The sequence below is a fragment of the Micromys minutus genome (genome assembly GCF_963924665.1).
Source record: "Micromys minutus genome assembly, chromosome: 11".
In the NCBI taxonomy this organism is placed as follows: domain Eukaryota; kingdom Metazoa; phylum Chordata; class Mammalia; order Rodentia; family Muridae; genus Micromys; species Micromys minutus.
The window spans coordinates 15,816,422-15,840,723 of NC_137980.1; the positions used below are offsets into that span (position 1 = coordinate 15,816,422).

At 44.6% G+C, this 24,302-nt stretch overlaps 1 protein-coding gene across 1 annotated transcript in view; it reads left to right on the forward strand.

Annotated features, from left to right (window-relative positions):
- The window catches only part of LHFPL2 (LHFPL tetraspan subfamily member 2), a 132,948-nt gene that overhangs the window by 39,281 nt on the left and 69,365 nt on the right, over positions 1-24,302 (forward strand). Inside the window, exon 2 of the mRNA XM_080925816.1 lies at positions 17,086-17,144. The gene's annotated coding sequence lies outside the window, so the exon portion shown is untranslated. The remainder of the gene's footprint in view (positions 1-17,085; positions 17,145-24,302) is intronic.

The following is a 24,302-nucleotide window of genomic DNA, read 5'->3' on the forward strand; positions in this document are numbered from 1 at the left end:
AGGGCAAAGAGGTCAAGAGTTGGGTACCATCTGGGCTGAGCCATGAATGATTCGGTCCATGTCTCTTTTGGATCCATACGTGTATATGTCAGCTGACTTTCTAACTAGGAACCGGATTTGGTGGAAAGCCATATTTGAGTCACTTAAGCTGACTTTGAATTCTGGCAGCCACCTAACAACCACTTGACCTTCCTGAACAATTAATGTAAAAAAAGATAATAAGATCTTCCACATGTGGTTGGCAGAAATAAGTGAGACGTGTAACCATATTTATCCACCTGCCCCCAAGGTGAATGGCTTGAAAGCCATTTTGGAAGATGTTTGATAAAACAGGAAGGTGGTTTTAGTCTCGGATGATGAGAAAGCACCATTTGTTCATAGTGCTGGCATTATTGTAAGTGCTTTCTTGCCATTTGACCGCGCACACAAGCTGGGTTAGTGTTTCATCCTGATAGCCCAGAGCTCTGAGGCTGTAGCAGCTACAGAGTTTCTGTCAGTCCTGCCCACCTGACTCCACAGCTCTTAACCATACTAGTGGGCATCAGCAATGGTACCTCAATCTCTACAGGGTGATAGCCCAAATGAACACACCCTCATGGGCTTCTCCTGCTACATACACTCTGTGTAGCTTCCCAGGCTGTAGTTTCAGGAAGAACATCAACTTTTGGGCCTCTCTCATCATCTGTTTCCTATTTACTCCACACACTCCAGTTTAAACTTTCAGGCTCATTCTACCCTCTCAAAGAATGGAAGCAGCGGGGCCTGTGGCTCATGCTGACTTGGTGTCTTCTGAAGGTCAGTGACATCCTACAGCCTCTCTAGAGTGAGCCCTTTGAATCATCTGAAGATATATAAGTGTGTATATCCCCAGCGGAATCAAGTGTGTGTGTGTGTGTGTGTGTGTGTGTGTGTGTGTACGTGGATGCACATATCATGCCAAGCATGTGAAGATCAGAGGACCACCTTTGGGAGTTCTCTTTTTCCACCACATGACTTCTGGAAACCCAACTCAAGTAGTTAGGTTAGGTGGCAAGTGCTTACCCATCAAATACTTTTTCTTTTCTTTCTTTTTTTTTTTTTTTTTTTTTTTTTTTTTTGATGGGGAGACTCCCATGTGTCCCTGGATGGCTTTAAACTTACTACTTAGCAGAAGTGACTGAACTTCTGATCATCCTGCCTCTACCTCCCAAGTGCTAGGACTGTAGGTATCTGCCATTATAGTGGGAATTGCAGCCCAGACTTTGTCCACGCTAAGCAAGTGCTCTACCTACTGAACCACGTGCCTGATGTCCTTCTGTATCACTTGACCAGATGCATCTGTCTGCATTCCCTTGTCACAGGAGAGGAAGGCTCACCCTTCCCCTGACCATGGGTAGGATGTACTTCCCAGCGAAGTTGCTGCTTCGTCCCCCTTGGTCTCCTTTGAGAAGTCACTCAACGTTCTCACTTTCTTCCTTGGGTACCTTCTCTGGGGAACTGGAAAGAAATCACAGGAGGCTTCTGTTCCTTTTCATTTTCATTGAAATTTGGTGAACACCACAGACCCTTCTCCCCGGCTGATATTTAGCATTCAGAAGGATCGTTTAGATAGCATTGAGATGAGACGATGTCAGCCTACACTAGGATTAAAGACTTATTTATCAACTAGAAGCAAAACCCTTTTTACAGACCATTGCCTCTTGCCCAGCAAATGGCTTTGCTATGTGATCCTGACAACCAGAGTTCAGTCTTTAGAACCCACATAAAGATGGAAGGAGAGAACCAACTCTGTAGTGTTGTGCTTTGATCTCTAATGTGCACGGTGGCAAATGGCCTTTTCATCACGTGGGCATGAACACACGACAAAAACAACAGTTTAAAAGTCACCGCTTCTTTGAACTGGTTCTTTTGTTTTTCGAGCTAGGGTCTCTCTGTGTAGCCTTGCCTGGCCTGGGACTCACTCTGTAGTCCAGGCTGGCCTTGAACTCAGAGATCCACCTGCCTCTGATTCCCAAGTGCTGGGATTACAGGCGTGTGCCACCACTGTCAGTAAAAGTCACTACTTCATAGCCAGTAAGACTTTGAATGGGAACAAATACTTCTCTTATTTTAATCCTGGGCCCTGCTATAAAAGTAGCTCAGGACTAAGAAGAATCTAGTCTGACTTGAGCTAATGGCTCATTTGTTGATGTGTGTACCCATATTACTGCAAAACCATGACTTCCCCTACCGTAGCTGTCTCCCAGCCTTTAGCTTCTGATTCATGAGGATGAGGAAGCTCCAATAACTCATTCGTTTTTCTTCTGAAGATCCCCTTATAGTCTGATCTGAAGTATTGAGCTGGAGCATAGCTGAAAGGTCTTAGTAAATGGAACTTCAAGACACGGCTTTCCTTGGTGCTAATGAGGAAGTCAGGCCGTTGTCGACTCGTAGCTGAGGATTTGGTAGTGGGCACTACAATAGGTGTATCTTTCGGATTGTTCTTGACCGTGACCTAAGGCTTGTGCTACAGGGAAAGGACAAACAGTGACACTACCAAACTTGCCTCACTTTCTAGGCCACGGGAAGAAGGTCATCCTGCTATGGTTTGAGACAGTTTTCATCTTCCTCTTTTGCAGAATCAGATTCCAAAAGGTGGAGAAAATTGTGTGAGATTTGAATAAAGCAAGAAGCAAGCTTCCTATTACATTGAACATACTTTCTCAGAAGCACCTTCTCAGTGAATATGTGTATCTGAATATAAGAGAATCTCCTCCCCTTGTAGCTTCTAGGAACAGACGGTGGGGCTGGGGGTGTGCTCACATGTGTTGGTAGTCAGAAGTCCTTGTGAGCTAAGACTGGAGTGTTTGTTTCTCTCTGTCTCACTCTTTCTCTCCTTCCCTCCCTCCCCTAGTTCTCCCCTTCACATCCTGTCTGAAGCAAGAAGAGAACTATAAGTAGAACAAGAATGGTTACAAGGCTCACACACTCCTAGGTTCCTGACTACGATCCTAAGCCTATCTCCCCCAGAGATGCTCGCCCGTGTGACATACATTAGCTGAAGATCAAATCCAGTCTGGAACAGAAGCCTCTGATTCGAGGGTCAGGATCCTGGGGGAGGCTCTCCAGCTGCAGGGCAGCTCAAGGTGGGGTCTCTCCAGATGTGCAGGGTCTCTCCAGATGTGCAGAGCAGAGCGTTGCTCTTGGTCTCAGCTAATATACTGTCCATCGGGGCTTTGTCTGTACTGTCATAGGGTTCCAGGTCTCTGTCTAGTTATCCTGAGTGCATGATGTCCCTAGGTGCTGGTTATCAGGTACAGCCTTGGGTGTAGTGGGGTTCTTGGTTAAGCTATTTTTACATGCCTAAAAGGCTTTTTTTTTTTCTTTTTTTACTATGTTCATTGTACAACTCCTGCCTCTCAGACCTTCCTAAACATGGTCAAATCCAACCATTTTAAATGAAATATTGGAAAACAAAAAATAAAACTCCCCACTACCGAATCTTCTCTCTGGCAAAGAAAGGAAATTATCAACTAAACTTCCTCAAAGGGTCCCAGGCAGCGAAAGCCTAAACCAGCCTTGCTTAGTTAGACTCTTGTTGGCAGAAAAACCATCCTCACTTCTCCTTGCTTCTTAGAGCACACCCTCACTCCCTAGTACATTTGTATCTCTCCGTGTGAGACAGCCCCATCCGGCTTTACGTGTGTGCCGGAGATCCGAACTCTGTCTCTCAGGCTTATGGGCCAAGTACCTTATCTAGTGAGCGCTCTCTCCAGCCTAAGGTTATGGCTCTTTCTGCTCTGTCTCAAAAAAAAAAAAAAAAATCAGAAGATTCATTTATTCTTTTTCTGCCTTGATTCTTTGACATCTTGGATTTGTTTGTGAGAGACAAGTAAGATCAATGTGCTGGCATGCCCTGTCTTTAATTGGTTTTTCTTGCAGGTGAAACACAGCCTTCGTGCCAGGGAAGGCAGATAATTAATACCTCTGTGACTCTGTCCAAGTCCTGAGAAACTGTGCAAACTCGGTTATGCTGGCGCTTGCCAGCTGAGGGCTGGCCAACCCCTATTACTTGTCCTTCCTTCCCAGAGGGCATGACAAGGCAGAGAAGAGCCCAAAGAACTAAAAACAGAGATTTCATTAGGGCAGCATTTGGGGGGTCAGGTAAACATCGCTTTATTGAAAAATTCCAGAAAGCCAAGGGCAAAGTCTCCGGAAGACATGTTATGGGGTTGCAGCATGGTGAAAGTTCTTCTTTAAAAGGATGTCAGAAAGCACCATGTAATACCTCCCAGGGAACAGGAACTGTTAAACAAAGCAGAAAAGGATTTACTCCCCTCCAGCCTGCAGATTTCTTTCTTTATCTGACCCAGAGAAGATCATCTCTAGTGACCAGAACACACCTCCTTATTGCATGCTTGCCATTTTCCCACCGGGAGCTGTGGTGGTCCTTGAGCTCGTGAACTTGGATTTTAAATGCAGACCTGCTGCAGGCCTGCCTCGGATACAGCAGCATGTGTGTTCTTGGGAAGCCAGATGCCTTCTGTAGACCTGCCATTGAGGGCGTAAGCTACCTCCTGGCTGTTCTTTGTGAGGTGTTACCATCCCCAGCATCATCAGTATCAAGAGAGCCGGGGTTAAGATGGTGCCCAGTTCCTCTGGAAATCATCTTCCAGGGGTCTTTTGGGTGCATGGCTTCTGACAGCATTCCACCCAACTCCATCTGGAAACCTCTTTCTCATTTCACTTTAAAAAGAAGCTGAAATGGTCCCCGGTGACACCACAAGACACGAAACCACGAGTGAAGCAACTTGTGGAAATTGTGGAATTTCTGCAGAGGAGATCTTCAAAGTGGAACATAAAAACTAGGTCACTTAAGTAAGTCTGCTTGGAGGGTGACCCACATGGTCTTTTGCAGTGCTCCAAAATTTTTACCCACTCAGGTTAGAATTCATATGTCACCAGATCAGAAGAATAGTCAGTTGACTTTCAATGCTGAGCTCTGTGGTGACTCTCACCTAGTGTGGAGTACTGCTTTTGCAGGTTGAGGGGTGAGTGGGAGGGAGAAGATAAGGGAAGTTCTCATTGCAGAGAACAGCACGTGCTCTCTTCAGAGGATGGCACAAAGAAGGCAGTTGGCTGGCTAAAGCCCAGAGAAGCCGCCAAACGGCCAAGATTCAGTGGAGAGACACGGTCCACACAGAACTGCCGTACCACGAGGATGTTTAGATCTGCCCCTACTGGACACTTTTGACTCTAAAGAGTTAAGCAGATTGTCTGGAACAAGCCTTTAAGATCATCTGGCTCCAGTATGAGCCTAGAATGATAAAAATTGAAAAGTCAAAGAAAAGGTTCTTCGTTGAATGCCAAACCACAGCGAACATAGTTCTCGGTGACTTGCAATTCCCCGTCCCCGGGGCCATTTGCTTTCCCTTCTGCTAACTGCATCCAGATCTTCCTCCTACCACACAGAGGCCAGCCCATCTGCCTCCCTCCCACTGACCTTAAAGAGACAAGCTTACAGGGCTAGAGAGTATTCTTACCAAAGCACATGGAGGTTTCCTTAACGGAAACAGAAAGCTGTGGAAGGTGCTTAGCAGAGAGGAATTCAAGAGGTAAAAAGTCTGTTTTTATTTTTATGTGTGTTGGTAATTTTGAGAACTTTACGTTTTCCCACATTTCATTTTTAGGGTAAAGGTTTTGGGATTTTGTTTATTTTCAATTCTTTCAAAAAATATTTTCTGTGCACGAGTGTTTTGCCTGAAGGTGTGTATGTTACCATACATATACCTGATGCTCACAAGCATCAAAAGAGAGTGTTGGTTCCCCTGGAATTGGGGCTATGCCATGGATGGTTGTGAGCTGCCATGTGGGTACTGGGGATCGAATCCTGGTCCTCTGCAGGAACAACAAGTGCCTTTAACCACTAAGCCACCTTTCCTGCTTCTTGTTTATTATTTTTGAGACTGGCTTTTTATGTCCTTGAAGCTGACCTGGGGCTTTCCATCCTCCTGCCTCAGACTCTTGAGACGTGAGGTTGCAGGTGTGTTCCAATCCACCCAGAAAGATTTAGGAACTTAAATTAGAAGGTTAAATGTCTGCCGCCATTGTCTCTTGAATTGGCTCTGTTGAGGCAGTGTGTGGACTTTCTCAAGGGTGTGAAAACTCTTTCTGTTTATGTTTTTCTCTGTATGTTGCCAAGGCTGGTCTTGAACTCCTGGTCTTAGCATTTTTGTTCAGCCTTTGAGTATCTGGGGCTATAGGCCAGTGTCTCTGGACTCATGCTCTTTGCCCCCCCCCCCCAGCCCCCTTGGGCAGGCGGAAATAACTGTAAGAACTCTTGAGCTACAATCGGCTTTAGTGCTGGTTTCTTCCTGTCAGCTTTCTAAGGAGCATACTTGTGAAAAGGAAGCCATGAGTTTAGTTCCTTTCTCCCTTGAAACTTTACTTTGTTTGGAGTCAGTTCTGCCATAAGTAGAGCTTCTCAGGATGTTTGTTTACTTCTGGTAAGGCCTTAATCGCATGTGTAACCCTCATATATAACAAATAATGTGGCACCATTGGTTGGTTTGTTATCAGGTCCCTTCTGCCCCAGAGTTCCTAAGACCCATCTAAGCCCACCAGGCCCTGGGGAATCTGTTTTGTAATATGATGCCAGAAACACAGAATTAGGAGGGACATGATTACTGCCCCATCTGGCTCAGCCACCAAGATTTTGTGGTGATGGTGGTTGAGCTAGAGTTTTACTGAATAGCCCAGGCTGGATTTGAACTCATGATCTTTCTGCTTCAGTTGTTCTAATATTGGGATAGTTTGTGTATGCCATCACACCTGACCTACCAAACTCATCTCCCTGGACTGGAGTTTGCTCTCTGAGGGATATTGTCCACAGCAGCATCTCTCTGAGTGTGTTCTTTCATTGAGTTACACAGAAAGTGCTGAGGTCTGAGCCGTGTCTGGGTTACATAGTAGCTGAGGACAGGTCCAAGTGGTGGGAATTGCTCCATTCTAGTGTGAATGGCCTCGCTTCCTCTTACCAAATGCTCTGGAGCAAAAATCGATGTGGGGGGGGAGCAGGGGGGAGGGGCAGTTCCCTGGGTCTGAGCAGAAACTCTAATTACTGTATGGGACCTCAGCAAGGCTCCATCCTTCACTGGGAGTCACCTGGATTCAGTTATTTATATTGTATTATATGATGATTTCTTCTGTGAGAAGTAAGAAAGATACCCACCCTGAAATGAGCAACCTCAGGCACTGTTTAAATGAGACAGGTATTGGTTTCTTTGATACAAAATGCAAATGTTACAGAATCTTAAAGCTTGCCCATCCCTGAACCTTCCTCCCACTCCCTCCCTCCCTCCACCCCAACCATCTTCTAGATGGGCCTCAGCCAATTGTAAAACTAACCACAAAAATTAGGATTTCATTGCATTAATTAGTTCTAGGCAGTGGCTTCCAAAGTGTTGAACTGTAAATATTTTCTTCAAAATTATAAGTGTAATTCTGATATTGGGAGTAGGAGAGATAAAAGCAAAACTGCCTTGGCTGTCACTTGGAAACAGCTCTGCTTCCCTTTCTTCATACTCAGACTCTGGGGAGCTCAGACTCTGGCACTGCACTGGGGACCCTCTCTGCAGGGCCCCTGGGGTGGTAGAGGGGCCTGGGCAGTGGTGTTGACCAGTTTGGCTATGATAAATGGAATTTCTCTTGTGTTCTCTTTTTCCCATCACTGAGGTTGACTGTTTAGTTGGTGGTTGTTGTTGTTGCTGTTGATGTTGTTGTTTTGAGCTGCATTGCTACCTGCAAATTTAAACATTCATTCACCACCCTAGTCAACCAATGCATTTTCTGTCTTGGATTTTTTGACCTGTTGTTCAGCTCAGCCTCTGACTTTAGTTCCAATACCATACTTGCTGACTCTTTTTAGTCTGTGTAAAGAAGGGCTTCATCTCACAGAATTGACTTGCTAATGATAGTTTCTGCTCCTGTCAATGGTAAAGATTCATGTTTGTAGACCTGGTAGTAATGAGCCAGTATTAAAAGTAATAATGGATGATTTTATACTGCCAATAATCTTGGAGTATTTGTTTTGAACCACGAGTAACTCAGAGATCTACAAAAGAACATAGCCTTGGATAAATGATATGTCCCCAAATGTTCATCCTGTGATGAACTAAAAGTGAGTGCCACACTACTGAGATGGGGTCACGTGACCTGGAACAGTTTGAGAATACTGGATACATAGAGTTATTTGGGCTAACCATTGAAGGAGTGTGAGCAAATCCATGGCCTGTGCCCACATCCTATGAGACTGATGCTGTTGCTATTTCTATATAACAGGCAACTCTGCCATACTTACTTCACCCTTACCCATGACTCCTATTAAGCTGTCATGAAGGGACGGAGGGGGCCAGGAGACCTGAACATCTGAGGGGGAGACATTGGCATTTAGCCTGTGCTCCTAACTAAAGACAAAGATGGGGGAACCTTGAAGAAGGGGTGAGAGGACATGCAATGGTTCCATTAAATGAAGGGATAGGGACTTAAGGGTGAAGTTGTCACCACAATTTGGGAGGACATTGTTTTTTTTTTTTGTTTTTTTGTTTTTTTTTGTTTTTTTTAACAGTCTTCTCTGACATTGTAACATTCCATCCTGGGGGAAGCTCCTTAAGCAGGAAGGTTAAATAACTCAAAGTAACTTCAGGATGTTCCTGAAGCTGACCAGATTCACTAGGCCCCTCCCTGACAGAGTAAACAATATGAGCTAAAGTCCCTCTGAGACTGAGAGTTGAGCTTCAAAGCAGAGGGGACAGGCTTCAGAGGACTCTGAGACCAGAACCACTTCTTGGAAGAAGCAGGAACCAACTGGGGTACCTAGAAAGGACAGTCTCCAATCTATTGAGCTGCCTACAGGCTGTGAAGTATGATCCAGCTTCCTAGCTTTGTGAGATGTCACCCAGGCTAGGGTGGGCCTTGGTGATGCACGTGTCTTGTTGAAGTCATTTCTGTTCCTGTAAGTAACCCCTCACCCATATATAACCCTGTTACAACTCATGGTTCAATGGTTCACCAGGTTGGACTTTGGTGGTATCTGGAGTTTGACCTTTCATGGGTTACTTACCCAGGGTGGGTAGATGTGTATGTTTTGTCTCCCCAGGAAAAGTTTCATCACAAAACTGGACTCTCCAGGAAGTTCTGGCAACTTCCATGTGCCCTTATGTATAGCTTTGATTGTAGTTTGCTTCCTACGTTATTTTGTTTTTCTAATTTGACACATGATCCTACCCACTTTTCCATGGAAGTCTATAATTACTGTGGCTTACTGGTGACAGTTCTGTTACATGTTGTTTGTTTTTAGTTTTTAATAACAAATCCTGCTCTATGGCATGATACTCTTGGTTAGACTGGCAGAGTTGTTCCAGGAGATCTTCCAAGTACATTCTCATTGTACTGTGTCTTTTAAAGGGGTTACAATTCTTCCTTGTTTGCCCAAGGTGTCACCTCACCAGGGCCCCATGCCTGGCTGAGACTATGGTTTTTAGGATTTATTAATAAAGCACACTTACTGCACATTATTGATAAAAAAGCAGCGTCAAAGGCTTTATGAACTGTTTAAAGGCTCAGAGGTCCTTTGTTCTATTGTGATGCTGGGTTTGTGTTGACAACAGTGTTTCTCAAATCTTCTCTTTGTAGGTAAGGGTGACCTTGAACATCTGATGTTTCCATCTCTACCTCCCGAGTGCTGGGATTTCGGATGTGTGTGCCATGCCTTGTGTACGTGGTGCTGGGGAGCAAACGTAGGGTTTTGTGTATACCAGGCAAGCCCGCTGCCATATCCCAAGCCCCTACCTTATATATTTCTTGAGCCCTATGCCTCTGAAAGTGGTAAAAGCCTACTTCTAGTGCTGGAGAGCAAGTGGTACAAAGGAATGGATTCCTCCGGAGGGTGGTGCAGAAGCTGTTCCTCTCGGAGCATGCAGTCACTACCGTGTAATGTCGCATCCCGCACCTGAAGCTCAGAGTTGTTGATTGGGTAGGCTACTTGGCATCTCAACATACCCAGAAGAGACAGCATTGACCTCTGGACCATGTCCTACAGTAGCAGCCACACATCCCTGTACCCACAAGGTCCTCAGAGGTGGCAGGGCAGAAGGCCACAGAGTACAGAGGATGATTGGTCTGAGCACCGAGAGAGAAGCCATTTCATGGGCAGAACAAAATGTCTCATCTTGATGCCTTTGAGCCTGGCAGGGACTATGTCCCTGGTTGGTACTTTTAGACTGAAAGTGAACAGGCCTAATGGACAGATGAATACATGTGTGCATATGGACAGTAATGAAAACCTAAGTCGGTTAAGGTTGGTCATCAAGACACACTCGCCCTTTTCACCTCTACAGCTAATCTTGCACGTGTGCAGTGATCCTGCACCCACCCCACCCCCACCCCCACTTAGGGTGCTTTCTTTCCATTGGTTTCTCCCCTCCCCCCTTTATTCATGTTTCTCTTATTTTGTTTTGTGTGTTGATGGGTGGGTGGATGTCCAGCGTCTTCACCCATTGTCTTCTTTATTTTTGGAAGCGTCTCTCATTGAACCTGAAACTCACCAATTAGTTTAGACTGGCTGGTCAGCAGGCCCTAGAAGTTTTGGAGTTACAGGCACGTGGCATCCACTCCTGGCCATTCTATGTGGGTGGTGGGGATCAAACGTGGGCCCTTGTGTTTGTGTAGCACAACTTTACCAACTGGGCTGCCTCTCCATCCCTCTTTGGTTTCTCTACCTTATTTTCAGAAGACAAAGGATAAGGCATTTCCCAAATGTGAGCTGCTATGTTGTCCATCTCAGTGGTGATGTCCTTGTGTGAGCTGCCCCTGGAGAAAGATCTTAATCAGACTTCCAGGAGGAGCCCTGCAGACTGCATGAGCTATTAGCACGGTTAAAACCCTCGGAGATGCACCAGGGTCTCTGGAATGCAGTTCATAGAGTAAATAGGTTACTCCCAAGAGATTTATACATGGCTGTCGTTCTGGAAGTACCATCTCTACTTGTGGAATCCAAGCCTTGGCCTCTGTGTGCCCATAAGCTTTTGGATCTCTTTTTAATGAGTAACTTGTTCTTTATGTCCACTTTTAATCTTGGCATCTGTTTTGGGAAACATTGGTCTGTTAATACTTAAAGTTTATGTCTAGGTGTAGAATGTAGACTTCCGGGAAGTGTTAAGTAGAGAGAGCACTCTGTGAGCCCGTGAGTACTCACCGTGCTCCCCACCCCTCACGTCTGCCTTGGTCTGTTCTCCAGGTGTGTAGCAGCCACCCAGTCACCTGTCAGCCTGTGGAAACTTGTGTCTGTCCAGTTGAAATCATCTGTGCAGAACAAGTAGGTTGGCGTTTTCGGTGAGGTGGACGGTAGTCGCCACGGTCTGCGTTGCGAGATCGTTATATATTCACAGTCAAGGATACGAGGAGGCAAGACTATCACGTCCGTATGTCTAGACGAAGGCTCTCACAGTGACGGCGTACACTGGCCTGTTACTCACCACACTGGTCCCTGTCACTCAGCGTCCTGACCCGAACGAAACTGTTAAAAGGACAGAGTTCAGGTAGACACTGGCATCTTGGAAACACCCGTTTTAAGGTTGTTCTTGAATTGTGCAATATAATCCCTGCCTACACCCTCCCACCCCCGAGCCGGCTCTTCTGTGGAAAGCCCGTAGGAATTCTTCCCGTAGTCATTCGTTTTTTTGTTTGTTTGTTTTTGTTTTTGTTTTTTATTCGTGTTTCTTGTTCACAAATTTAAATATTTTTAAATGTTTAAATTTAATGTTCCACCCCCCCCACCAATGTGTTGTACTGTATGTAGGAGACAAAAACGAGTTAGAATTATTTTATTCTCTGGAATTTATAACTAATATAAAGGCACCAAGTATGTGTCACGTGTGTGCACACACTCCCACCTGTGTGTAAATGACAACAGCCCCAGTGTGATGCCCAAACCTGCCGGGGAAAGCACAGTTTCAGCGAGTCTCTCCTGTTGCCGGCATAGGGGTAGGCTTGTCTGGGGTAGTCGGATGCTGAATGGTGAACACTCCATGCCGACAGTACCGCGTTTGATCCAGGAGGTTTCCAGTCCTTAAGAGTAAAAGGAAGTGTTTGAGATTTTCAGATTTGACCCAGAGTCCGCACAAGGTCACAAGATTGAGTTCCGTGGCTCCTGCCTGAGTGGCAGGCAGGCCCCCAACGTGTCACTTGGCTGAGCACAGCCAGCCCTTGGCAGCCTGCCACCGACTGGGTTCTGTAGACAGGTTTCTGAAACTTGACGCTTTGATGTCTTTCCTTGAAAATTCTGCACATCTCAGCATCCCTCCAGTGACTGACCCACTTGTTTGGTTTTTGAACGCTCCTTACCAACCCGAGTGTGAGGTTGTTGTAGACTGGGCAGAGAACGCACTCCGTCAGACAATCTCCCCTCCCCCTTTTCTCTAGTAACTCCCAGGCTGATCTTTGAGGCATGGTTTATGCTTTGGACACAGAACTGGGGCACTGCTCTCTGTGTTTGTTATGCTAAGCTACCCTTAATACTTGGAGAAAACTCTCCAAGCATCTGTTTTACCAACAAAGCCCAGTAAAGCAGACTTGGATAATTATGCCTTGAGTTGACTCATGTAAACAGAACCCTAAAGAACATTCCCGCTGGGAATATAATAAGCCCTCCTTTGTAAGGGAGAAAGGAAGGTCTGGAGAGTATAGGAGCATAGCTCATGTGTTGCTGTTAGCTACTGTTTTAGAATTCACCTCTGTGTTTGAGGTCTTCCATGTACGCGTGAATATGTGTGAAAGTCCAAAGTATCACATCCCGAGTGTTGAAGAATCAACCGACTTAAAATAGGTTTGGAGTTCTAGATTGAGGGCTGGGCTGGAGAGATGAGGGGTCAGTGGGCATAGCTCATACCATGCCAATGTGAGAACCCAACTTCACACCCCTAGAACCAGGCATGACAGGGCACATCTATAATCCTGCATTCCTTTGGGACATGGGTGTATGTAATATTTTTGTGACTCGGTTTAAACTGCTCAGCTTCCTATCCAGAGACTCTAGAATAATAAATGAGGTATGTCTCCACCCACACTCCAGTCCCCTTTTATTGCATAGCAGGGCTCAGATGAGAAACTGCACTGGCCCGGGCTCTGGGGCCCACCCTTGCCAGGGTGGTTGGAGTGAACTAGCTCAGGTTTCAGGGAAAGGCTCCCTGTTCAAGGACAATTACTCAGACTCTCCCTCTCTGTGGCTTTTGTGATCACGAACAGCTGGGTCCTAACCACCTCTGAGACAAACTGGACCGCTGCTGTGGGCAGCTCCGTTTCTTACCAAGTTCCTTTTTCATCAGGCTGCAATGTATCCTTGTAACTGCCTAGGCGGTTTTCGCTCTTTGGTTCTAGTTTTACAAAGTAACGTGAAGCAGTTTAGATCGAGGCATTTCAAGTTTTAGCAATCTGTAACCGAGAAAGGGGGTCTCATGGCTCTGTTTCCTGTTTCTCACAATTCAGTAGGTCAGTGAGGCTGGTGTCTGTCACATGAGTGCTCTGCATAGGCACAAAGGACAGCTGTCCTTTCTTCCTCCCGATGCCTAGAAATGGATCAGGGAGCCATCCATGAATGGAAGTTCCAACCTTTTACCTCTTAATGAGAAGAGCCACCATGGTGTTCATATTACTTATGGAATAATCAGTGCCTACATTTATTGGGCTATAAATAGTTTAAATGGTCACCCAGACCAATAACATAGAAAAATGTAGGTGAGAGAATGTTCACTGACGAAGACGGATATTTTCACTTCCTGAATTTTAACAGCCATTAAGTGTAAGATAGTTGCATGTGGGACATTGAAGAACATGGTGACACAGCAGATTGTTCATTAGTGTGACTATGATGTAAGAGGGTTTCAGGGGCTCTTCCCAGTGAGCAGAGGCATCAAGTACTCATCACACAGACTTACACCTTCCTTCATAGACTCTCCAAAGGCCAGCGGCTGGAGAGGCAGCACAGGCCACTGCGTCCGAGGCCCTGCCACCCATCGGACTTGCTGCCTATCAGCAGCGTGACTCAGAGGATTGGATAGTACGAGTTGCAGTTCCCTCCACTTTAAAAGGAGGTTAAACTTTTCTCCTCCCGCCTGTGTGGATGGTTAAACATCTTAGAACATTTGGAGCCGAGTCTCAAAGCTGCTGTGTCAGAAGCATGTAGCTTTCGGAAGGCCCTGTAGGCACTGCTCACCTTGAAGTCAGAGGTTGTGCTAGCGCCTCTCGCAGGGCATTTGTGGGAAGTAAAGGAGCTGATTCCCATGTAGGGCATAGAACAGCCTGGCCGTTGGGACCTGGTTACTCATTCTCTTGTGGATTTTTGAAGGCTACATGATAATGTGTCTTTAGTGTCCTGTGTGTTTTTCTGTTTATTTTGTTTTTTAAAGAACATATTGTTAAACAATAACAATAGCACCTTTAAGGGGTTAAAGCAATGGCTTGTCAGCTAAAAGTACTGCAACTCTCACCGAGGAACTGAGTTGAACTGCCAGCACCCATATTGGGCACACAACCTTCTGTAACTCCAGCTCAAGGGGATCTAATGCCCTCTTCTGACTTCAAGAGGCAGCGCATTCAACGAACAGGAACTTATACATCCACACATACTCACATAGGCTAAAATATTTTAAAAAGAGAGAGCTTCACTTAGAAATGTAACTATTAAATAGTCACATGGCATACACACACACACACACACACACACACACACACACACACACACACACACACACACACGCCCTACACTAACTCTTTAAATACAATCAGCATCTTAGTCACCAAACAAACTTAGAAAATTTACTTGACTAATCTCTCTGAACCTCTTGATTGTTTTTTTTTTTTAAGTGACTTTATCAAGAAAGTTTAATTATGACTAAGGAGGCTTACTCCTAATTGACTTTTGTCTTCAGAGCTTTGAGATCAATGGACTTATTCTAGGAGTGGTCTTCAGCAGCCTCGTGAGTTCAGAAAGCCGTGGGTGGGATCAGTGTTCTAGCTTTCCTTCCCTAGTACTGTCGTCTTGAAACTTTATCCAGAGCTGGGCTAGTATCATATATATAAGAAGGAATTTTAAAAATGTATGTGACTTTCACTGGTTCTATAATTATAGTACCTCTGGGTCTCATTTAGACTTTAAGGAGTATAAGAGGTTGATGAGCCACTGCTTATCAAAGGCCCATTCATAATAACCCTCATGGTTCATTTTACAGACAGCATATTCAGATAAACGTGCTGGCGGTGACTTACCATGACTTCCCCTATTAAAGTGTCGGAGAATGCTTAGAATGTAGCTAGCGATTAGCTTACAAAGAGCCATTGAGGAAAGAATCTTTAAACCTATTATAGCTGAGGTCTTTGTAGATATAAAATCCTTGTATGTATTTATTGTTTTAATATGTGAGACCCAGGTTATTCTGTATGTTCAAATTTCTTACCTAAAAATTAGTTTTTCCTCCTTGTTAAAAAGATTTGTTTGTAATTTGTGTATGTGACTGTTTTGTTTGCATGTGTATGTATGTACAATACAATGCCTGCCTCTTCTGAAGGTTCTGCATTCCCTGGAGCTGTAGTTACAGCCTGTAGTTGTGAGCTGCCTTGTGGTGCTGGGAATCGAACCATGATCCTCTTGAAGAACAACCAGTGCTCTTAACTACTGACTCATTGCTTCAGCCTGCGAAAGTGATTTGTCTGTCTAAGAGAAAAAGGCCTTTGAGTCACTGCTGACTCTTCAGTCTCAGGAACAGTTTGGATTAACCTGGGCTCTGCTGATAGTAATCTGAAGCAGGAGATAAGAATAGGTGTTGGTAGCTCACTAGTGCAGATTTTCATCAACACCATTTCAGAGTTTGATTAGAGAACATGGGCATATGGACTTCCTGTTTTCCTGTTTAGTGATACAGTTGAAGTGGTTGCTTATTTTGTTTGGTCACTCTTACATGCAATTTAGTATGCTTCTTCACTAGTAGCTCTATATTAAATACTTCTTAAATTCTAAATTCTTAATTTCTACATATTTATTTTTATACTGTATTATAGTCCTTAGTGGCTTTTTTTTTTTTTTTTTTTTTTTTTTGGCTCTCCATGAAGAAATAACTTTTAAATATGCACAAAGAAGAAGTTAATGTTACATGCTAGCCATTTGATTTTTCTAGGATTTTGCATTAAGGAATGTCATCAAGTTTCTGGCAAGGGATATGAACTTATGTGCTCTGCAAAGTAGAAAGGAAACCTTCAAGAATTAAACCAGCGTGTCAGGACATAATTCCTTAACCCTGGGTCTGTGTGATCCAGGAAAGCTGTATGCTTTAGCAACAGACTCCTCAGTCGTTAGTGGGCATAGTTGGCTGGGAAGGTTGTAATATGGTAACACTTTCAGGATATATGGTCTATGATACTTTATTTTTAAAAGTTGTTTCATTTATGATTATTGTTTCTAAGCAATGCTGAACAGATATTTGGGGATCTATGTATTCAGAGTGTATTTCTAGGCACATTGTTTTCTAAAGGTTACCTAAGAGAAATTGAAACACCTAGAAGAAATACTTGACTTCTGAAGCCAAATAATTCCTCCCAGTGTTTTTATTGTTGTGGTTTTATTTATTTTTCCATTTTCCTAGTTTTTTTTTTAATCTTTGTGAATTTAGCTTTAAAATAAGTTAGAGTAGGTGGTTAAGATAGTTAGCTCACAATTTCATAATCCTCACTCTGTTCCTGGACTGCCTTGTCGTCATATATAAAGTGATCTTATATGCACATTGCATGCTGAGGTTGGTCCTTTTGTGAGGAGGGAAGGGGGCTGTGAATCGGTGCATGGTGGACTGAGTGTCCATTGCCCACTGTTCCCTTCCCACCTGTGGGCTAGACCTTGGGTTAATGCTTTACTCTCCTAGGTTGAAGAAGTTGTGCTCTAAGTCAAGTCACACTGCTGATGTGGAGATCAGTATTTGAAGAAGCATCACACATTTCAATGAGATGTAAAATTACTTGACGGCTGTCTTGGAACCATAAACAAATGTCTGATGTTTTGTTCAACTGGTTCTGTTTTCTCTTTAGGTGCTGTTTTTCTGAAGTTGTTCCTTGAGACTTCTCAGCATTGCTGCCGAGACAAATAGGTAAATGTAATCTCAAGTCCTCATGGCTTGCTCCTCTTTGTCTTGTTTGCTTTTCAAGACAGATCTTGTTATATATCCCATGTAGTCTTGAAACTCACAGCAGTCCTCTTGCCCCAGCCCTTTGTGTGTTGTGATGACAGGTGGGGGCCACTGTGTCTGGCTTGATGTTGTTATTGTTGGAAGTATTTTTTTGAGAAAGGTTAGCTTTATACATTTTGGGACCTTGCCTGGTATCTCAGTATTTCTATTCCTGTGATAAAATACCATGACCAAGGTGACTTATGAAAGAAAGGCTTTAATTGGTTTATAGTTTCAGAGAGTTAGAGCCCATGGCGGTGCAGTAAAAACATGGCTTGCAGCAACAACTGAGAGCTCACATCCTCATCCACAAGTAGGAGGCAGAGAGATAACTGGGCCTGCTGTGAGCTTTGAAACCTCAAAGCCGGCCCATAGTGACACCACAAGCCACACCTCCTAATCCTTCCCAAACAGTTCCACCAGCTAGGGACCAAGCGGTAAAACATATGAACCTATGGAGGCCATTTTCATTCAGACCACCACACTAGTGGTAAGCCCTAGTTTGCCAGACGCAGTGTACCACTTGGGTAACGTCAATTATTGTCAACAAAGAGTTCATAATTGTGTTGGATAAACAATATTGAGTTTAATACTCTATAATTTTTTTCTTTCAGTTCTGATCTGCTTTGTTCTGTTATTGCTCAGGAATAATTTCAATAGTCTTCCCATTTTAGCCTCTCTGTAGATCATTTTGTTGAGTCCTGTATCATTCCTCTCAAACAGGGACATAGACATGTCCAATTTAAATAGCTCAGATTTATTGCTCGATGACCACTCATATGGAAGGACTGCCAGAAAGAAAGTTGGAAATGACTCAGTCACAGGTGATTAATGATTGAGTAGATTTAAATTTACAAAAGTAACCTTTGGAAAATATTAGTAGGGGTTGGAAAACCCCCGTGCAGCACACATTTAGGAAAACCAAGGCAATGGGTACTGGAATATCTGTCTCTAAAAATCAATCTAGTTCCGTTTCTCAAAAAGAGAGAGACCTATTCACCTCTGTCCTCTCAGGGTCCTGTTAGTGTAACAACCCTGGCAATGAGCTTAGATCAAAGGAGCCAGGGTCCAGTGCGATTCTAGTCCGACTGATGACTGTCCAGTAGGGCCTGCCATGCCAAGGGTTTATTTGGGGCATTCGTACAAGTGCCATCCCCTTTGTAGAGAAGCCATTGTTTTGGTTATAGGTTTTTGGGAAAGAACATATTTTTTCTGAGTTCCATCTTGCACTACTCACTTCTCAAGTATTACTAGGCTCTAGCAACAGCACTGTTGTGAGACTTGGACTCCTTTTAATGAGAATCACAAACACTTGTGAGTTATAAAATGATTAGAGCAGCAACCTTCTCATGGGAAAGCAAGGGCTGGCCTGAAACAGATGGTGTCCTGGGCAGGGTAAGTGTTTGCACCTTATCAAACTGCTAATCTTTAAATATTTGTTTCATATTTATTTAGTGGAGATGGGAGAAGCTCGTTTTTCTATAAATAAAAATTATTTAACCAGACACAGTAGATACCTATAATCATAGGGGGTAGAGGCAGGAAATATGAAAAGTTCAGGGTCATCCTTAACTACAGTGAGTTAGAGGCTACCTTGGGCTACTTAAAAACCTGTCTCAAAAATATGTATGTGCATATATGTATAGTATACAGACATTGTGTGTGTGTGTGTGTGTGTGTGTGTGTGTGTGTGTGCACTTTCTGGGCTTAAATCCCTGCTTGTAATTAGATATGTAACTTTGAGTTCTTGACATTTTGTCTGGCACCCTTTTCAGTACGTTAAAGAGACTTACTGCAAAGAATTTTTTTTGAACTGGGTGTTCATAAATCTTGCTTAGAACTTGGCTAGTGATACCAGTCTGCCATGAACTGGAAATGTTAGGTGCCTATGAACCAGGTGATGGGGGTGAGGTGGGGGCTGGCAGTGAAGCTTTGTTTCTGTTCATATCATTCTGGGAAGCTATGCTCAATAGGAGGGACTTGTGCTGTGAGTGACCAGTGTTTTCACTCTTCCAAGGCACCATCTGCTCAAGTTCCCAGGACACGCAGGGAGTCATGTGGAAACCCAGGCTGAGGGCCCCACGTTTTCCTTGTATTCTGTTGGCGGTTCAGTTTCCCCGTTGTGGGATGTCATCCAGGATCACTGCCGGGCTGGCTTTTTAAATCCTGCTCTGGGGAGAAGCCAGTTCCATTTTGCTGTGCCTTGAGGAGCCAAGTCATGTTTGGCCTTGTGACTGATCCCCTATGAGAGCCCCATAAAACCGGCTCTCTCGGTGTCCTTCACGTTAGTTTTAATTGTGGATTCATCTGAGACCAGCAATGCCAACTCGATCAGATCTGACCTGAAGTGTGGCCCTACGTTCTCTCTACACAGTAGCAGGCTTCTCTTGAGCAGAAAGAACAATTGTAGTTTGAGGCAACTCTGGGCATCAGCTGTCCTCAACATAAATCCCCTACGCTGGATGCAGAGGGGCCGTGTGGTTCTGTGCCCAAGGTGGGTTTGGGGCTCTCTCGTACTCCAGCCAAGTTCTTGGGGATGGCTTCTTGCTTCTCTGGTTTGGGAGGTTGAGGGAAATGAAGACGGGAGCCTGTGTATCAAAACAGTCAACCACGTCTCCCCTGCCTGGCTCTCTGACGCAGGTACTATAGAAAGCTGCTTAGGTGTGCAGGCTGAGAACCCGTTCCTTCAGACTCTCACTAAACTGACACTCTCTGGACAAATGTCTCGCCTCCCACATCTCCTTGGTAGAGAGGCAAGGTGTCCTTCCTCTGCTCGGCTCTCTGCCCTGTGGGAATTGTGGGAAGGCTTTAAAGAGGGCAAGTTCAAGTATGTGGTTAACATCAGAGGACTTCTATTGGCAGCCTTTGAGAAAAAAAAAAAAGTAAAAGACTTTCTGGGCTTGAATCCCTCCTTATAATTAGGTGCGTAACTTTGGCCAAGTTTTTAACACCTTGTCTGGGTCTCCCTGTGTCTCAGGCTGCAAGGAAGGTAGCAGTATGTATGCCTAGTGGGGTCTGGGGAACCAGCACCTAGTGAATCTTAAGAACTAGGCTCTTAACTACATACAGCACAGGAAGGAGAAGGGAGTAGAGAAAGGCTTGTTTACTCAGAGTGGAACAACTTTCTTCTTTACTAAGTGAATTGAACAAAACATATCATCTTTATGATAACGATAGTCCATCTTCATGTGTGCTCAGGGAATGCTGGGAAGCGGAGGGTGACCGTGAGGGTTATGTAAGTTCCAGATCGTAAGAGAGTTTTATTTTGTTTTGAGATGCTTGAGAATCAGACCCAGGGCTTCATGCTTGTGAAGCAGATACTTAGGCCTAGACCCTGAGTTTTAGAGAGTGACCCACTTAAAACCTGAGAAGCCATAACTCAGGCAGAGAAGGGAGTTGAGCAATGGCTGTCTAGCGGAAAAACCACGATGCCGACTTTGTGTAGATGAAGTGCTAATGGGGCTATCAGTTGTTGGAGCCAAATCTGGAAGGCAAGGAAGATGCCCATGGCTAGAAAGGGAGAGGTCTAAGAGGGCAAGCAGAGTGGGCAGGGCCTCAGCTAACTGATGAGCACAGACCAGAGTCAGTGGGTTAGCTGGAGATCGGAGCAGAGATGGGTGTAACCTGAGGAGAGTTGGGTTGCCTTAATACTTCAAGCACAGTGCCAGTCTGTAGACTAGACGCTATCTGTGGGAGCTCTGGCCTGGCCAGAGAGGACAAAGAGTTGCACTTCCCAAAGGGGAAAAGAGGAGGAGTCATCTTCTGCTCTGGAGCAGCAGGGTGCAGTGAGGGCCAGGGCAGGGGAACAGGGAGGAGAGTCAGGTCTGGGCTTGCTGTGAGGCCTCTTCAGTCTCTGCTGCTCTGGGGGCTCTGCCTCCTAAATGCTAGGATTAAAATCATGTGCCACCACACCCAGCCCCAGAAGGGTTTTTACTTTGATGATGGACTCTTTCAGTTGCTCTGTGCAAGGAACCTGTGAGTTTCTTTTTATCATGATAACCAAAAATTCTGACAGGACCAACCGAGGGGAGCAAAGGCTCCTGATTTCAGGGACTTCAGTCCAGTGTGGCGGGGTGGACTCAGCAGTGTGGTCATGGCCTAGAAATGGGAGGCAGACACTGGTCCGAAGCATGACAGAAAGCAGGCTAGAACCTGGGACAGGTCCGTCCTTCAGAAGATCACCTTTACTGAGCTTCTTTCATCGGGGGCCCAACCCTAACTCTGTAGCTTTCCATGAGGTGCTGTGTATTGAGGACCAGGCACACGCACCAGGAGCATGTTGGGGCCACTTCAGACCCAAACCATAACAGAAGGAAATAACCAGACAGAACGAATATGCACAGGGACTCTCATTGTGACTGTAAGATGCATGAGCCACTATCCGTGAATCGAGTTAGCGTTGCCATATTCTTACTTTGTGGCCACAGACTAGAAAGACAGTGTAGGATGAGTATCTGTATATACTTCTATTCTTCTTTTCTTTAAAGAAATTATGTTTTTATTCCAAACTACAGTAATCCCCAGTCACTACCACAGAGGGCAATGGTATGCGTCAGAAGTTTCTAGATGCTACCCCCACACATCCCCTCTCTGCTCTTCAAGGATTTGTCATGATCTCCTAAGCAAAACCGACTTCTTCTGAATTAAATATTGATCTCACTTACATCTCCATTTGAGCCAGTTCCATCACCATGGTAACGTTTTTATAATTTTGTGCTCCCTAGGCCTCCACGCAGGATAGACCCCTAGTCATTCTGTGGCACTGTCTTTCCAGATGTGCCCAGCACGAGTGTCTCCCAAGCCACAGGCCACTCACTCACCGTGTGTCAAAGGCAGGGGTGTCAGACATTCTAGGAAGAGCTCTTCAGGCCAATTGGCAATCTCGGTGCATTGTTGGTTCTGATTCTGCTGCAAGTTATTCCAGATGCTGCCAAAGGGTACCCAGCATCCAACACTTGCAGCCTGCTGAGGTTGTCCCAGCTCTCCATGTTAGGAATCCAGTGAAATCCTGTGGAAGAGCTGGTCCCCTTGCTGCTTCTGCATTTCAGGGGCACACTCTACACTCACACTGTGTCGCTGACCCAGTAGGGTGAACTCCAGTCCATTTTCCTCCTAATGTTTCTGGAGCCCTCGAGGGTTTGAGAAAGCCATGGAGTGACGGTGACATGGCTTCATAGGCTCCTCACTATTGAGTCAGACTCACCTCCTTCATCAGGTATTTTGGAGGCTCCATCTAGACATTAGTAAGCATTGGTGAAGACAGTATTGCATTGAAAGTCGCATGGCCAGCCCCACACAGATGTGCTGCTCTCTAGCTACTGTGATTGTCTGTGTAGCGTGATGTTGGCATTTCTACACCATTTCTACATCTCAAGGGTAAAGATGGATTTAACCTCCCTGAGGGTCAGTCTCCTTTGGTGCCACGGAACACTGAGGTACACTCTTAAAGCCAAGCAACAACCTGACACTGTTACTACAGTGTAGCCAGTACTACAGTGGGCAGGAGATGTTTGTGTGCAGCCTTCCCCAGCTCTCCAGATAACCCGTGTTTTCGCAGGTCCTCTGATAAGCAGAGAGCTCTCCTAACTTCCAGGCCACCAAGCCACCTCTCCATTCCTGATGACTCTTCTTCAGCAGGCTCTTTGTCACTGTGTTGGATATATATATATATATATATATAGATATAGATATAGATATAGATATAGATATAGATATAGATATAGATATAGATATAGATATAGATATAGGTCAGCCTGACACAAGTCTTCAGAGAGGGAGGGGACCTCAATTAAGAAAATAAAGCCCATAGGGCATTTTCTTAATTGCTGATTAAGATCCCACTCTGGGTGGGGATATCACTAGGCTAGTGACCATGGGTTCTATATAAAACAGGCCAATAAGCAGCACCCCTCCATGGCCTCTGCATCAGCTCCTGCCTCCAGGTTCCTACCCTTTTTGAGTTCCTGTCCTGACCTCCATCAGTGAAGGACTACAGTGCGGAAGTTAATCCAGATAAAGCTGATTTTTCTCCAAGTTGGTCTTGGTCAAGGTGTTTCATCATAGCAATAATAACTGTAACTAAGGCAGCCACACAGTTGAGCCTCTGGTCTGCATGCAACTTTGGTTCTTCTTCTTCTTCTTTTTTAACATTGTTAGTGTTTCTCCCCATCACAAAAAGTTCCTCATTTAAAAAAAAATCAGTTTACTCTTCCATTCTATAGATTTAAGTCAATTGAGCTTCATTTTGACACTTGCAATATTTCTTCCTGTATAACCATAAATCATAAACTTCAAATATCCTTTTTAAAATAGAATTGTTCAGTTATAAAGATGTTTCTAGGAAAACTAGATCTTGGTAGCATAAAATAGGGTTTGTTTTATGACACACTGATCAATAAGTTCATGGATAGAAGAGAATGCTATTTTATTTCAATTTTTGCACATGTTTTTAATTTTTTTTAATAAACCATGTTCAAAATAGGCAGCAGCTGGGTCTGGCCCATAAGCCATGACCAGCAAACCCCCACTGGGTAACAGATGGAAGGGCTGGGGACGCTGGAGAGTAGAGATGGGGGGGCCAACATTAACGGGTCTCCCTTTCCTGCACCTGGCTTCCTGGGTTCCAATCTCCTCTTGCAAACTTTTATTTATTATTATTATTTTTAATGAAGTCAATGTTTTGTTTATTTTTCATGATCTGAATAACAACTTGTATTTTCTCTTTTGTAAATGGTTCAGTTTTTTTTTCCAGCCATGTGCAGTTGTCATGTATGATAGTGGCAACCGTGACACGCCTTCATCACAGTCTCCTAGAATGTATAGCCTGTCTTGAATTGTCTGCTCAGTAATTGTTAGTTGCGTATAAAATTGTCCTTTATTTGGAGAACTCTGGTGTGGGCAGGATAAAGAAGCCGGAGTAGAAGTTTTTGCTGTAGCTGCTAGCATTTGGAAGGTCAGCCCTACTCAGGAAGCACCTCTGTCTGACCCATCTTACAGACCTTATGAGACCTTATGACCATCTTATAGACCCAAGCCCCCTGTTGTCTGCCCTGTATTCATAACATCTTCTGTTTCCAGGAC